This window comes from Chrysochloris asiatica, unplaced genomic scaffold (genome assembly GCF_000296735.1).
Source record: "Chrysochloris asiatica unplaced genomic scaffold, ChrAsi1.0 scaffold00096, whole genome shotgun sequence".
Classification (NCBI taxonomy): domain Eukaryota; kingdom Metazoa; phylum Chordata; class Mammalia; order Afrosoricida; family Chrysochloridae; genus Chrysochloris; species Chrysochloris asiatica.
The window spans coordinates 5,488,866-5,504,513 of record NW_006408614.1 but is presented as its reverse complement, the minus strand read 5'-3'; positions in this window follow the sequence as shown (position 1 = coordinate 5,504,513).

Here is a 15,648-nt window from a genome sequence, read left to right as displayed (position 1 = left end):
TAAAAAAAAAAAAAAAAAAAGATGACACTTGCTGATAAGACCACGGGTGGACTCTGGTGGAAACTCTCAGAATTACTCCTCACCAAGAGATAGGGAGATGGGGAGCTAAGGTCTAAAACACATGAAGTTAAGGTGCTATGGGTTAATGCGCTGGACTGCAAAGTCAGCTTGATCCACAAGGTTGGTGGCTCAAGCTCACCAGCTGCTCCTCAGAAACCCTATACCGGTAAGAACCGACTCTACAGCACTCAACAACAACAACAGGCAAAGACTCAGACATTATGATCTGTTTGGATTGTGAAGTAGACATTTACTGAACAAAAATGATGTGATGTTATTTTTACATATTCAGTAAACAAGGACTAATTTAGCAGGAACATCCTCAAAGGAAATGTCCTAAATGTCTTTTCATTTGCTGACTTTTACAATTTGACAACTTCTTGGATTTGAACCTGTGTATGAGCAGAGTATCTAGATATTTTATTTCATAAAAGAGAGGGGGAAAGGCTGGCCTTCTTAGATGCAAGGTAAAAGGACAGAGTTTTCTCAAGATGACCAGGTCTGCTGGCACAGGTATATATCACGGCTCCCTAAAAAAGCACCTGGTTGAAAGCATTACTATAGATCTGGGCTATGAGAAACCTAAAATTGTGACAAATCTCTAGGACTTTTCTGCTTGCTGTTTATGCGAAGTTTTTCACTTCAAATTGATGAAATGATGTGGGTTAAGTTGCGGTTTTCAAGTATATGCTGTTCCTTGACACTTGTTTTTTCCCCAAATTATTGTGAATTGAGTGAAGATTTATAAAGCAGATCATTAGTTTCCATTCAACAAATCATATGCTTTGCTTCATTACATGGTTACAATCCCCTCCATATACCAACAGTTAACAGAATTTACCACTGTTCACTTTAGCTATTGCATTCCTCCCTGAGTTTCCTGCTACCTTCATCTTTCCTCTGCTAACCTCCCTCTTGTTGTGTATTGTCTGCCCTGTCACTTGTGTTAACATGCGTCTACCCTCTGTTGTTGTTGGTGGTGTCAGGTGTCATCGAGTCGGAACCGACTCATAGTGACCCCATGCACAGCAGAACGAAACAATGTCTGATCCTGGGCCAACCTCACTACCGCTGCCACACTTGAGTCCATCAATGATGCCACTTGGCTGATGCATTTCGTTGGGGGTCTTCCTCTTTTTCTCTGACCCTCCACCTTACCCACCATGACATCCTTCTCCAGCAACTGCTCCCTCCTGACAATATGTCCAAAGTATGAGAGACAAAGCTTAGCCATCCTGGCCTCCAAGGAGCATTCTGGCTGCACTTCTTCCAAAATAGATCTATTGGTTCTTTTGGCAGTCCATGGCACTTTCAGTATTCTCCTCCAACACCACAACTCAAAGGCACCAATTCTTCTACGATCTTCCTTATTCACTGTCCAGGTTTCACATCCATATGAGGTTATTGAAAAAACCATGGCCTGGGTCAGGCACACCTTAGTCCTCAAGCTGACATCTCTGCTCTTCAACACTTTAAAAAGTTCCTGTGCAGCAGATTTGCCCAGTGCAATGTGTCATCTGATCTCTTGACTGCTGTTTTCTAGAGTGTTGATAGTTGATCCAAGAAGAATGAAGTCCTTGACAACTTCAATCTTTTCTCTGTTGATAAGAATGTTGTTTATTGGTCCAGTGGTGCCCATGAATAATTTCCCCTCCTCCAGATAACCATCATAGATTGTTTCTTTAATCAAGAAATGTCCCCCCTTTTCAAAACCTTTTATAATATTGTTCTCATGTAATATGTGTCCTTTTATGGTTGGTTAATTTCATTCATCATAATGCCCTCCGGGTTCAACCATGTTGTGAGGTATTTCACGATTCATCATTATTCTTCAACATTTTGTAGTATTCCATTGTGTGTGTGTACCTAAGTTTGTTTAGCCATTCTTCTGTTGATGGGCATTTAGGCTGTCTCCACCTTTTCGATGTGTCTCTTGGACACAGAATAAGGATCTTGTTTTCTTATCCATTCTGTTCTCTAAGTCTCTATTTTTACCCCCTTATTCTGCAACTGAGCACATTTATGCAAGCTTGTAAGCCAGCCTCTTCATGCCCTTGTAACTCCCCATTTTTGATGTTGTTGTTGTTGTTTTGCGCCATGGAGTTGGTTCCGACTCATAGTGACCCTGTACAAGGTTTCCGAGGCTGTAAATCTTTATGGGAGCAGAAAACTTCATCTTTCTCCCATGGAACAGCTGGTAGTTTCGAACTGCTGACCTTACGGTTTGCATCCCAATTTGTAACCACTACGCTACCAGAGCTCCTTTGATAGGAGTATCTAAATTTCTCATCCCCATCCACCCAGTGCACTAAGGAAACAAGGCTATTCCTTGACGTGAAGAATCCTTTCATTCCAGTTGGAATTTCACGTCACTGCATTCATAGGCAAAAGTCTAGTTCATCAAATTGTAGCAATTTGTTCTCAGTAATAATAATAACTTTCTAATAATGGAAAATATCAGCTGTTGCAAAGATGTGAAGAATTTGAAGTTCTCATGAATTATGGATGGGAATGTCAAATGGTCCAGCATCCTGTAAAATTTAACGGTTCCTCCAGAAATAACCATGGGTTGTCAAGGCTGCAAATCTTTATGGAAGCAGAAAGCCTCACCTTTATTCCATGGAGCAGTTGGTGGGATCAAACTGCTGACCTGTGGTTAACAGTCCAGTGCTTATTCTACAGATCCAGCGATTTTGTTCATGCAAATAATCAAAAACAAGTGTTCATATAAGAACATATAAGAACAAATGCTTGTCACAGCACTATTTAGAATAGCCAGAACGTAGAATAGCCAAATTCAAGTGTCCACCAAGACATGAATGATGTTATTATTTTTGTTATGTGTCCTCTACAGGTTTTCTAAGGCTGTAAATCCCTAAAGGAGCAGAAACTCTCATCTTTCTCTTATGGAGCAGCTTGTGGGTTTGAACTGCCTACTTTGTGGTTAGTTGTCCTACAGAGCCCCTATCACCCCTAAGATATGAATTAGGTGTTGTTGTTGCTATTAAGTGCCTTTGAGTTGGTTTTGACCCACAGCGACCCTGTATAGGGTTTTCAAGGAGGAGCTGGTGAGCTTGAACCACCGACCTTGAGGTTCAAACCAACTTTGCAGCCCAGGTCATTAACCCACAGTGACACACCAGGATTCCAAGACACGAATAGGTCAACAGAATGTGGTCTAGATATGCAAGGGAATATTATTTGGTTGTCAAAAGAAATGACATTCTGCCACATGCTACAACTTCAACACACCCTGAAAACACTATGCCAAGTGAAGGAGAAGCAAACCACAAACCAGGTACACACAAGTTGACTCCATGTATGTTAGAGTAGAATTAAAAGAAGTCAGACATAACACATTGTATAATCACATTTATATGAAATTCCCGAATGAGCAAATCCATGGAGACAGAAAACAAATCTGTGGTTGTACCGGACTGCTAACCACAAGGTCAGCAGTTTGGAAACCCTATCCCGGCTCACTACGAGCAGGAAGTAACTTGAAGGCAGTGGGGGAGAGAGACAGTGGAGCTGCTGCTTAGAGATCACCTCTTGGGGTGATGAAAAGGATCTAGAATTCAATAAAGGTGGTGGTTGCATAACACTGTGAATGCAGTAAGTGCCACTGAATTGCACACTTAAAAATAATCTACACGGTGGGTTTTATATGTATTTTATCACAGTCAAAAAATGCATTTTTATGTGGTACTGTGGGATAATGCACTAGACTGAGAGGTCAATTTGAACTGCAAGGTTGGCGGTTCAAATTCACCAGCCTGTTCCTCAGAAACCCTGTACAGGGTCTCTATGAATTTACTTGATGGCATTTAACAACAACAACCCCATCCCCTGGATTCCTGGTGTGGCCCTATAGGTCAGCAGTTTAAACCCATCAGCCATTCCTTAGAAACCCTATGCAGGGTCACTATGAGTTTGAACCACTCAACAGCACTTAAGAACAACAACAACAACAACCCCAGCCCTTGACAACCACGAATTTGCTTTCTGCCTTCATGGATTTTTTTTTGTCCATTCTGGCATTTCATATCATTGGAAGAGTGCAATATGTGGCTTGTTAGGTCTCGGTTTTTTCATCTCTACTCTGACACACCCAAAGTCACCGCTTTGGAAAACAGTCGGGCATTTTCTCAAATAAGTAACACATGGTTACTGAGTTGTTGTTGTTAAGTGCCGTCAAGTCGGTTCCGACCCATAGCAACCCTGTATAGGGTTTCCGAGGAGCAGGTGGTGAGCTTGAACTGCCAACCTTATGGTTCAGAGTGACTTTGCAGTCCAGAGCATTAACCCACAGCACCACAGCAGAACTCCACAATTAACCATGTTGTTGTTGTCAGGTGCCATCGAGTCGGAACCGACTCATAGCAACCCCATGCACAGCAGAACAAAACAATGTCCGATCCTGAGCCCACCTCAATACCGCTGACACACTTGAGTACATCAATGATGCCACCTGGCCAATCCATTTCGTTAGAGGTTTTCCTCTTTTTCTCTGACCCTCCACCTTATCCAGCATGACAAACTACTTCCGAATCGCTAGTCACTGAAAACTCTATGAATAGCAGAGAAACATTGTCAGTTAACCATACAACCCAGCAAGTCCACTCCTAGATAGATACCCAGAAGAACTGAAAACATATGTCCACACAAAAACGCACACACATAGCAGCCTTGTTCATATTCACCCCAAAGTGAAAAGAACCAAAATGTCCCCCCACTGATTAGTCGTTGTTGTTGTTGGGTCAGTTCTGACTTATTGTGACCCTACGTTCAACAGAACGAAACACTGCTAAGTAGGCATTAAACGAACCACTATCACCTGAATGAAAAACAATGCCTACAAAGGCATGACTCTTGAAAACATTATACTAAGTGACAAAGCTAGGCAGAGAGCATGATTCCATTTAGATGACATGTCCTAAATAGGCAAATTGGTGGAAACAGAAAGTAAACCAGTGGTTGCCAACAGCAGGAGAAAGGGGGAGCAGGGAGCATGTATTAATGGGTGTGGTGTTTCTCTTTGGAGTTATCAAAAATGTCCAGAGATTGACTGTGGTCATGGTTCATGAAAATGAAAACCTACTGCCATGAGGACAATCGCAACTCATTGAGATCTTACAGGACGGAGTGAAACCACTCCCAGAGTTTACAAGGTTGTCTCTTTAAGGAAGTAAACGGCCACAACTTCCTCTGGTGGGTTTGAACTGTGGACATTTTGGTTAGCAGCTGAGTGCTTTAATAATTGCATCACCAAGGCTCTTGATAGTTGTACAACTCAGTGAACATACTAAAACCAACTGATTTATTTGAATGTTAATATGTTGAGATACTAAAAAAAACAAAAACCTACTTAATACCATTCTCCTAGAATCACATAAGTTATTATTCAACCAAATTTCCAATATTTGTGATGCTAATATTGAATAGTTTATTTTTTTAACCTTCATTCACCCTAGCATTTAGCCACGCTTTAGATAGTAACTCATTAACAGAAACACGCCTGCCAAAACGCCTTCCAGGTTGGTAATCCACATCCAAGTTCGTCATAAAAACAAATACACACTTTCGAAATAGAAGCAACACACTAAAGGCATTGTAGACATTGGTCTAAGTCATGTTTTAAAGAGTGCTTATGAAGAATGACTTGGCATTTTGGGATTGTGTTCCCCTGAAGTGCCCAGAATTCAACCTTCAGTTGAACCCATGAATGTTGAGATTTAACCTGGGTGTGTGTTAACTTGTAAATCTGGACATTTAAAATCCCAACTAAACCAGGGAAGGAGAAGAGACCATCACAGACAAGAAGAGGAAATGGTAATCAAAAGTCAAAGGCTCTACTTACCCTAGAGTTTCTTGAAGACAGTTTCTAAATACTGGGAAAAACTGAAAATACCAACATACTCCAAACTGCCAATGCAGCAACCAAAAATTACAAGACACCAAAAGAACAGGGAAACCATGAACCATTCCTCCACTCCACCCACCAAAAAAATCCATCACTGTGTAAAAGCACATCTAGGAACGACCAAGTCATGAATAAAAAAGAAAGAATATAATACAACAACATTAAACATTATGAAGGAACTAACAGGGAATCAACAGTGCTGAAAGAAATAAGGAAGCCAATAAATTTTTTTTTTTAAAAGGATCTAAGAAAGTAAAACTAACAGAAAGGGACAATTACTGAAATGAGCCACACAGTAGGAATTACCAAGACGTTTAAAGAGGCAGAAGAGAGAATCAGCAAATTAAAAGGCAAGATAGTTAAACAATCGAGATGCACACCAACAGATGAACAGATAGACAAACTGTGGGACATTACAGTTAATTTGTCTAATAATGTGTTTAGCACTTCTGTTCCACCACTTGGATCATTGCGTAGAGACTGGGTCTTAAGAGCTGGCAAGTGGCCATACAAGACACAACAATTACTCACTAGTCCTGGTGTGGCCCTGTAGGATAAGCACAGGACCACAACTCAGAAAAGGAGGCTGAGAATAGAAGCACAACTTGAAAAAAGCTAGGAGTGTCGTTATATAAGACATGTAGAATTGCTGTCTTATAATACTGCTCGATTGGTGAATGCATTGTTGTGTATATTCTCAACAACAACATCATAGGGCTGTCCCCCTGACTCAGACTCTGAGGTCCTCTCAGTGAGAACTGCTAGGCAGTGAGGGACTTCTCCACAGGACCCTCAGGCAGAGGAGGGAGACCAGCTTCCAGACACTGTGTAAATACACGAAAGGCCCTTCCAGAAGCAACCAGGGAGACCTGAGGTGGCCTGCCCTGCAAAGGAGGTAGAAGGGTTGTGGTCAGAGGTCCTCTTATGTGGGCACCAGTCAAGTGACCTCTATGTCCCCCCATGTGGTGAGGCTGGGGACACAGAGGGCACTATGAGAAGAGCCTTCCCTTGATGGTGGGTCTTTGAAGGGCTTTTCATAGTGTTGAAAACAGTTTGATCCACCAAAGAATCAGAATTCTGATGACCATCATTGCTTCCCTAATCATTAGAAGTTGTTATCAATTGTCGTGCAGTCTGTTCCAACTCACAGCAACCCTTTATAAGGGCTCCCAAAGAGCAGCTGGTGGACTTGAACCTTGTGTTTATCCTACAGCAAGTACAGCTTGCTAATTACATACTGTAATACAGAATCCTCCTTAAGGGGACATGCTGGGATGAATCCTGAGATACAAATGCAGATTAGCTCCAGACCATATACAGTTACGACATTGGTGTTTCAATGATTATATACCCCCATTGACATCAGATTACACATTGCATTAGGCAAATCTGCTGCAAAGGAACCTTTTAAAGTGTTGAAGAGCAAAACTGTCAGCTTGAGGACTAAGGTGCACCTGACTCAAGCCATGGTATTTTTGGTAACCTCATATGCATGCGAAAGCTGAACAGTGAATAAGGAAGATCGTAGAAGAACTGATGCCTTTGAATTATGGTGTTGGAGGAGAATACTGAAAGTGAAATGGACTGCCAAAAGAACCAATAGATCTGTTTTGGAAGAAGTGCAGCCAGAGTGCTCCTTAGAGGCCAAGATGGCTAAACTTCATCTCTCATACTTTGGACATATTGTCAGGAGGGAGCAGTTGCTGGAGAAGGATATCATGTTTGGTAAGATGGAGGGTCAGAGAAAAATAGGAAGACCCCCAACAAGATGGATTGGCCAGGTGGCAGCATCGATGGACTCAAGTGTGGCGACAGTAGTGAGGTTGGCCCGGGATCGGACATTGTTTCACTCTGCTGTGCATGGGGTCGCTATAAGTCGGTGCCAACTCGATGGCACCTGACAACAACAACTGACACATACCTGCATCCATATCTAAGACCCATAATTCATCTAGCTCAATAACCAATCTAAATCTGTTGTATGGATATTGTTCAGTGCTGTTCAGTCTATTTTCGACTCACAGCGAGTGCAAATGACAGATGAGAACTGCCCCATAGAGGTCCCTAAGCTGCAATCTTTATAGGAGTGCATCACCAAGTCTTTTCTCCTACACAAGCACTGGGTAGGTTTGATGTACAAACCTTTCAGTTAGCAGCCAAGTCCAAGCCCATAACCACTGCAGTACCAGGGCAGAGATGTCGTTAAGTGTCATCAAGTCGATTCTGACTCCTAGCGACCCTGAAGAGCATTTCCAAGGACCTGTGGGTAGTTTGAACCGCCGACCCTGCGGTTAGTGCTTATTCTACAATGCTACACCATATGTATAAACATATAAACAAACGAAAGCTAGAACCTGTGGAAGTCATAAGCTGTCAGAGAAGAGAAGTCAAATATTCTCCACAAGTAGAGAGTGATTTTTAAAAACAGAGACATGGTAAGCTTCACCCTGTGGCTCTCAAAGGCTTCCCTGAACCCGTGCTCCTGGGGGAATGCAGTGTTAGTTCCTGTGAACCTCTGGACACACAGATTTGTCAGCTAGTCAGTGCACAACCTTGATTTAGTGTGTTTCTGTTGAACAACACCTTATTGAATATATACCCGATATTCATTAACTTTGAACTCATGGCCAATAGCACCATGACGCCTGCGTGAATGAAGCTGATCTAAAAGCATTCAGCACCATGATAAGGGCCATTTCAAAAGGTGAAATCGCCAACAAAGAGCACAGAAATGCAAACCACCCGGCACTGAACAGACTGCCCAACGGACATGGCTTTACAGGATGAGAGTTCAGACACGAAGACACAGCATCACCTTGTTTGTCTAAGGAAGGGCATGCCTATCTTGTGACTCAAAGCTGTCACCACTCTGGGCATGTCTGCAAAAGACCACAAAGGTGATATGAGTCTTGATGTGGAGTGACTGATAAATGTAGAGCTAGAAATATATACAAGGGGCTTCAAAAAGTTCATGGAAGCATGGAACCAAAAGATAATGGAATTTTTCTACCTACTTTCTGAAGTTCATATATATATACATATTGTTAACTGCTGTTGAGTCAGCTCCGACTCATAGCAACCCTATGCTTAATAGAACGAAAAACGACCCAGTCCTGCTCCAACCTCACAATCATTGCTACCCTTGAACCCATTGCTGCTGCCACTGTGCCAATCTACCATATTGAGGGTCTTCCACTTTTACTCCAACCCCCCACTTTACCAAGAATGACGTCCTTCTCCAGGGACTGGTCCCTCCTGACAATATGTCCAAAGTCTAAGAGATGAAGTTTGGCCATCCTGGCTTCCAAGGAGCACTCTGGCTGCACTTCTTCCAACACAGATCTGTTTGTTCTTCTGGCAGTCCATGGAACTTTTAATATTCTCCTCCAACACCACAATTCAAATGCACCAATCCTTCTATGGTCTTCTTATTTACTGTCCAACTTTCATATGCATATGAGGTTATTGAAAATACCATGACTTCGGTCAGGCGCACCTCAAACTGCCATCTTTGCTTTTGAAGACTTTAAAGAGGTGTTGTGTAGTAGATTTGCCTAATGCAATGCATCATTTGATTTCTGACTGCTGTTTCCATGAGTGTTAATGGTTGATCAGAGCAAAATGAAGTCTTTGACAACTTCAATCTTTTCTCCATTTACCTTGATGTTATTATTGGTCCAGTGGTGAGGATTTTTATTTTCTTTACATTGAGGCGCAACCCATACTAAAAGCTGTGGTCTTTGATCTTCATCAACAAGTAGTATATGTCCTCTTCTTTGCTCCCACCAAGCACCTTAATCACTGTGTCACCAGGGTCCTCTATGTTATCGCACCCACCCAAAACAAAAGAATTCTAGCATGAAAGAAGCCTTTCAGAATTGTAAATACTTAAACACACACAAATGTTCAGTTCCCAAAGTAACTCTGGGAACTCTAGGTCAGAAGTCAGCAAATGTTTTCTCTACAGGGATAAATAATAAGGAGGTTGGCTTTGCAGACCACATATCTCTGTCATGTAGTGTTTATGGTAGTTGTTGTTGGGTGGTAGTAGTGGTGGTATGCCATGGAGTCGGTTCCGACTCATAGAGACCCTACATAGGATTTCCAAGGCTGTAAATTTTTATAGAGGAAGAAAGCCTCATCTTTCTCCCGCAGAATGACTGGTAGTTTCAAACTGCTGACCTTGAGGTTAGCAGCCTGACTCATAACCACTACAATACCAGAGCTCCTTAACTGTTGTTTAACATCCCTTAAAAATGCAAAAGCAATTCTTAGCTCTGGATCATTCAAAACCAGGTCTCAGTCCTGATTTGGCCCACTGTGTGTAGAGTGCTGACCTCGGGCCTAGGGCCCAGGGAAAATTAATGCGACAGAGTTAAGAGGAAGGGTTTCAAGCTATACTAGCCTCCCAGCTCCTGTCCTCCTGGTTAAGCCTTCTCCTCCGTCTCCACAGCAAGTATGGCTCATTCTCTGATTTTATGACTCTCCCCACTGAACCAAGCACCAACCATGACTTCACTCACATGCTCTGCACCACCCCAGTATCAGATACCTTACCACGCTCTACTGAAAGACCTTTATTGGAAGGAAGGCTGCCATTTCTATAAGCAACCTTCCCAGATGACAGTGGTCAAAAGTTGTTGACTGAGTGAGGGAAGACAGAACACATATGAATGATTTCTGCCCACTTTGTAAAAAAACAGGTCAATCAAAAACAGGTAAAACCACCAACCTTAGCAGTTGGTCCCTCCAATGAAAACCATGCTGAGCATGACTGGCCTGAGGTATTGGAATAGGAAGTCATATCGTAACAGATGGATAGAGCTTTTCAGATACAACATGTCCAACTCCACATATCTCTTAAGGACATCTGAGGCGAGGTCTTCATACCTTGAAATTACAAAGTAAAATAAAGGCTTCTCCATCAAATTAACAAGGAAGTTGGTCATCCATTGGCAGAAAGTCATCTGGTCTGAGAACTGATTATAGTCTCTGGGAATGTAGGACACAGGGTTTGGGCTTCCGGTGAACATCTGCTCCAAGACAGCTGGGAAACCACAGAAGAAGTACACGGAGGGCAAGTCCAGGTACTCAACAAGGATCACGCCACACGGCAAAATTGGAACTGTGAAAAGGGCATCGAACTTACTCTCCCTGAGGAAACTCATGATCTCTGAGTGCTTCAGAAGGGTCTCACAGTTGATGAAGTACATGTTAATGAAACGTCTGAGATTCCTGTACTCCAGAAGAAAATTGCTGAGGGAAGATCTCTCAGCAAAGAGGCTCTTTCCAAAAGAGCGAAAATGGTCCTCCAGTTTCTCATGGTGGTATGGCACTGCATAGGTTCTTCTTGTGTAGTATCAGGATTCCCCCAGGAGCAGATTGACTTCTGGCACCAACACCACAACGTCATGCCCCCTCTTGCCGAGACGCTCAACTACCTCCTTCATGCTAAGCCAGTTGCTTCCATCCAGAGGAACAACCAACAGCTTGTTGCCTCCAACCACACCCCATAGTGCTAACAAGAAAATCCCCGCAGAAGCCCTCTGAGATGCTTGGAGGAGGGTGGTAAGTAAAATAAGAACAATGATGATGAATAGTTCACACTGCTTAAACCAGGGGGAATCTCACTGAAGTATCTGGTGCTCTTCCCTGACCCAGCCTACCGCTCCTTGCTTTGAATTTTGCTTTTTTATATAAAAGAAACCTAGAGTAATTATTCTACACACACAAAGAACTCAGGCCAATGAGGTGACTTAATCAATTTACAACTGCGCTTCTGGGTGTATTTTTCTCTTAGTCCTTACCTATCTGTTGTCCTTCTCCAAAGAGGCACTGTGATCATTTCATGATAACTCTGGAAGAACTCCAGCTTCCTGCTGCTCCCCTTCATACTGATCGCTCTGGACTCCATAAGTCAACTGCTGTTCATGTATATTCACTTTCTTGCCAATTTTATCTCAGGGCAGAATTGAAGAGCTATCTAACAGATGCAAGATTATACAATGAAGTCACCCCCTTCATGTTCTGGAGTTCACAGTAATGGGAGTGTGAAAGGTGGACTGAGGGATGAGGCGTTGACAGAACTTCTCACCCACACATATCATGAATGAACCGTTGCTGTTTGTAGCATTTTGTACCTGCAGCCAAATCTAATCCTCACAGATGTACCCTTGGTTGGTGTTTGCTGCTCTGGAGTTGATTCCTACTCATGAAGACCCCATGTATTCCAGAGGAGAACTGAGCCCCTTTTCCTCTTTACAGAAGGAGTCCCTGTGTGGTACAAATGATTAAGCCTGAGGTTGGCAATTCAAAGCCACTTGAGGCACCTGGGAAAACAGGTCAGGTGGCCTGCTTCCAAAAGTTCTCAGCATTGAAGACATTCTGAAGCAGGTTCACTCTGCACACATGGGGGTCACCGGGAGTCACAATAGGGTCAACAGCAACAACAACATGAATCTTGATGGAAGCAGGTCACGGAGCCTGGAAGTTAGCAGTCAAGGGTGAACCGTCTGTGACACCTAGGGGTCTACAGACATTCTGAGACCACCATTTGCACTCTCAGAGCAGTCCCTTCTTTGTGTGTGTCTAAAGTGTTTTTGCCTGAATTTCCTCAGCGGTCAGACAAGGCCGTGTCTTACCTCCCCCAAGGCTGTGTCCAGAATTGGCTGAGGTAATCCCATGAGTCCTCAGACTGGTGACCAGATAGCCCGGGTTCTAGGTGGAATGGACTGAGGAGCCCTTTGGTGACCCAAAAAACAAACTTTACTCACTGCCACCAACTCCGTTCTGATTCATTGTGAGAGCGTGTGGGGTTTCCGAGCGTGTTAATCTTAATGGGAGCAGAAAGCCTCACCTTTCTCTCTCGGAGCAGCTTTTGGGTGTGAGCTGCACATCTTTCAGTTACCAGTCCAGTGTTTACCCTACAGTGCCACCAGGACTCCTTTGGTGATCAGAAGTTGTTCCTAACACCAGGCGTCATGAACCAGCCCTGGCCTGAGAAAGTGAGGTGGGAGAGAGCAAGTGATTGTAAATGGGGATAGAAGACGGGGGAGACTGAATCGAAGAGCAGAGAGAGTGTAGAAATGTCAGCCAGTGGGCAAGTCTCAGGGTGACAGAACAGGGAGGGAGGGAGACCTGTGTCCTACCTGCTTATCACCTGGCTGAGCGCAGCCCAAGAGACTGGTGGGCAAGTAGACTACCTGGTAGGACTGATCTTGGCTAACTTCCAGTCTGTGGTGAATATTTCACAAATTGTTCACCACAGATGTGACACCGTTCACTGTAGATTACTAAATCAGCACACGTATGCCTGTGCTTACCTTGCTTATTGACTTCTCCATCTCTGCCAAAGACTGTAAATTTGAAAAGAGTGTTTGATTCTGTAGGGAGGTGGAGTTTAGAGAGAGACAGGTGCTAGTCCTTTGTGGAAGCTGAACTTTTGATGAGTGAAACTCACATGAAGCTGTTCACTACAGATGAGTAGCTATGCACAAATAACTCCGTGCTTACCTCGTTGTTGTGGTTGTTGTGTTAAGTGCCATCAAGTGGATTCCGACTCATTGTATAGAGTTTCTGAGGAGCGGCTGGTGAGTTTGAACTGCCGACCTCATGGTTAGCAGTCCAGTGCTTATTATACAGAGACACACCAGGAGTGTGCTTACATTGTGTATTGGGTAATCCACCTGTGGCCAGAGGCAGTCCATAGGGAGACTATGGCATGGCCAACTTTGTGCTGCTGAGGTATTCCTCTTACAAGGTAGTGAGAGTATCTTAGACAATCAGCTTGGGCGCACACAAGCATTCTCCTCAGCAGTTCAAATCTACCAGCTGCTCCAATGAAGAATCAAATCTACCAGCCACTCCAAGGAAGAAAGATGAGGCTTTCTGCTCTAAGATTTGCAGCCCTGGAAATCCTATATATTATGCAATGTTGGGAGCGGCTGAACCGAAGGTCTTAGCGTTGGGGGCAGTTTAACGGAAGGATTGCAACTCAACAGTTGTGGTCCAGAAAATCAGGCTGCTCCCAGGTCAGGCTGCCCCCTGAGGAACTTGCAAAGTCTGCCTCAGGGAACAAGGAATTTGTGAAGTCTTTCCTTGTATGCATCCATGGCCTTCAGATTAGCCTGCAAAAACATCTAGCTACCCTATCTCTGTTTTCCTAGCAACTACATTCTTCTGATAAAGTCCCATCTACTGCTTACATCTATTCAACAAAAGCTTTTTGCAATCTTTTTCCTGCCCCCATCTCTCTTCTTTGATTTGTGTATATAATAAATGAGCTGAACATAGGACAGTATCACAGTATCTCCATCAGAGTGCTGTGTCCCACCTGGTTCCAACTATTCTACTCTCATTTTGTGCCTTGTGTCTTTCCTTTTCCTAATCTTGGGTTTAATCTCTCTGTGTGGGTCATGGAGTATAGCCACTTGTCGAACTCAGCAATGCAGGCTTGTTATGAGTCGGAACCAACCTGACAGCACACCACCACCAAAATCATGTAAAGTAATCATCAGTCACGTTTCCAGTGTTTTAAATACTAATATTGAATACTTTACTTGTAATCCTTAGTCATTTAGCCACTCTTTAGTTAATAACTCATTAACAGAATCATAGCTGCCAAACTGTTCCACAAGTTGGTAATCTCCAAGTTCATCGGTCCAAAAGATAAAAAGACATGGTTTCAAAAGAGAATCAATGTATTAAGGTCATTGTAGACATTGGTCTAAGTCTTTATTTCAAAAGTGCCTATGAATAATGACTTGGCAGTTTGGGATTTTGTTTCCCTGACCTGGCCAGAACATAACCTTCAGCTCAACTCATAAATGTTGGGATGTTAGCCTGGCTTCATGTTACTTGTAGACACCACTGTTGGGAGACAAGATGAGCTGAAAGGTAGGTTTAGGGCCCTTGCTGCCCATGCACCATCCAGCTGGAAAACCCTGCTGAAGCAAAGTCCCTGGTGCTCATATGGAATTTATGTAGATCCGGGTTTCTCAATTTCCCCACTGAAGACACTTTTGGAGATGGGAAATCTTTGTTACATGGCTGGGTATGTCCTGCTCATTCTAAGATGTTTGGAAGCATGCCTAGTTGACAATACCATCCCAGTGATGGAGCAAAAATACCCCAATTTAGGATCACTAATTAGGACACTTGGTATGGTGTTATAGGATAAGCACTGGGCTGTGAACTACAAAGTCAAAGGTGCAATGATTGCTACTCTGAAGCCCTATATGGGGTTGTTATGAGTGAGAAGTGACTCGAAGGCACTTAACAATAACAACAATTTAGATTTTGGAGCACAAGAACAGGAAAAGAGACCAAAGGGCTAGTGTTGTTTTTGTTAGTACTGTTAAGACTCATAGTGACCCTATATAGGGTTTCTGCGGAGTGGCTGTTGGGTTTAAACTGCTGAGCTTGTGGTTAGCCTTCCAGTGCTGATCCTTTAACACCACAGCAGCATGCCGAAGGGTTCATAACCTTGAGTAGTTGGGATATAGTATCCAGGAGTCCTGGTGGTGCAGTGGTTCAGTGCTTGGCTTCTAATGGACAGGTTGTCAGTTCAAACCCACCAGCCATTCCACTGGAAAAAGATGTGGCAGTTGACTTCCATAAAAATCACAGCCTGGAAACCCTAAGTTCTACCCTATACTATAGAGGAA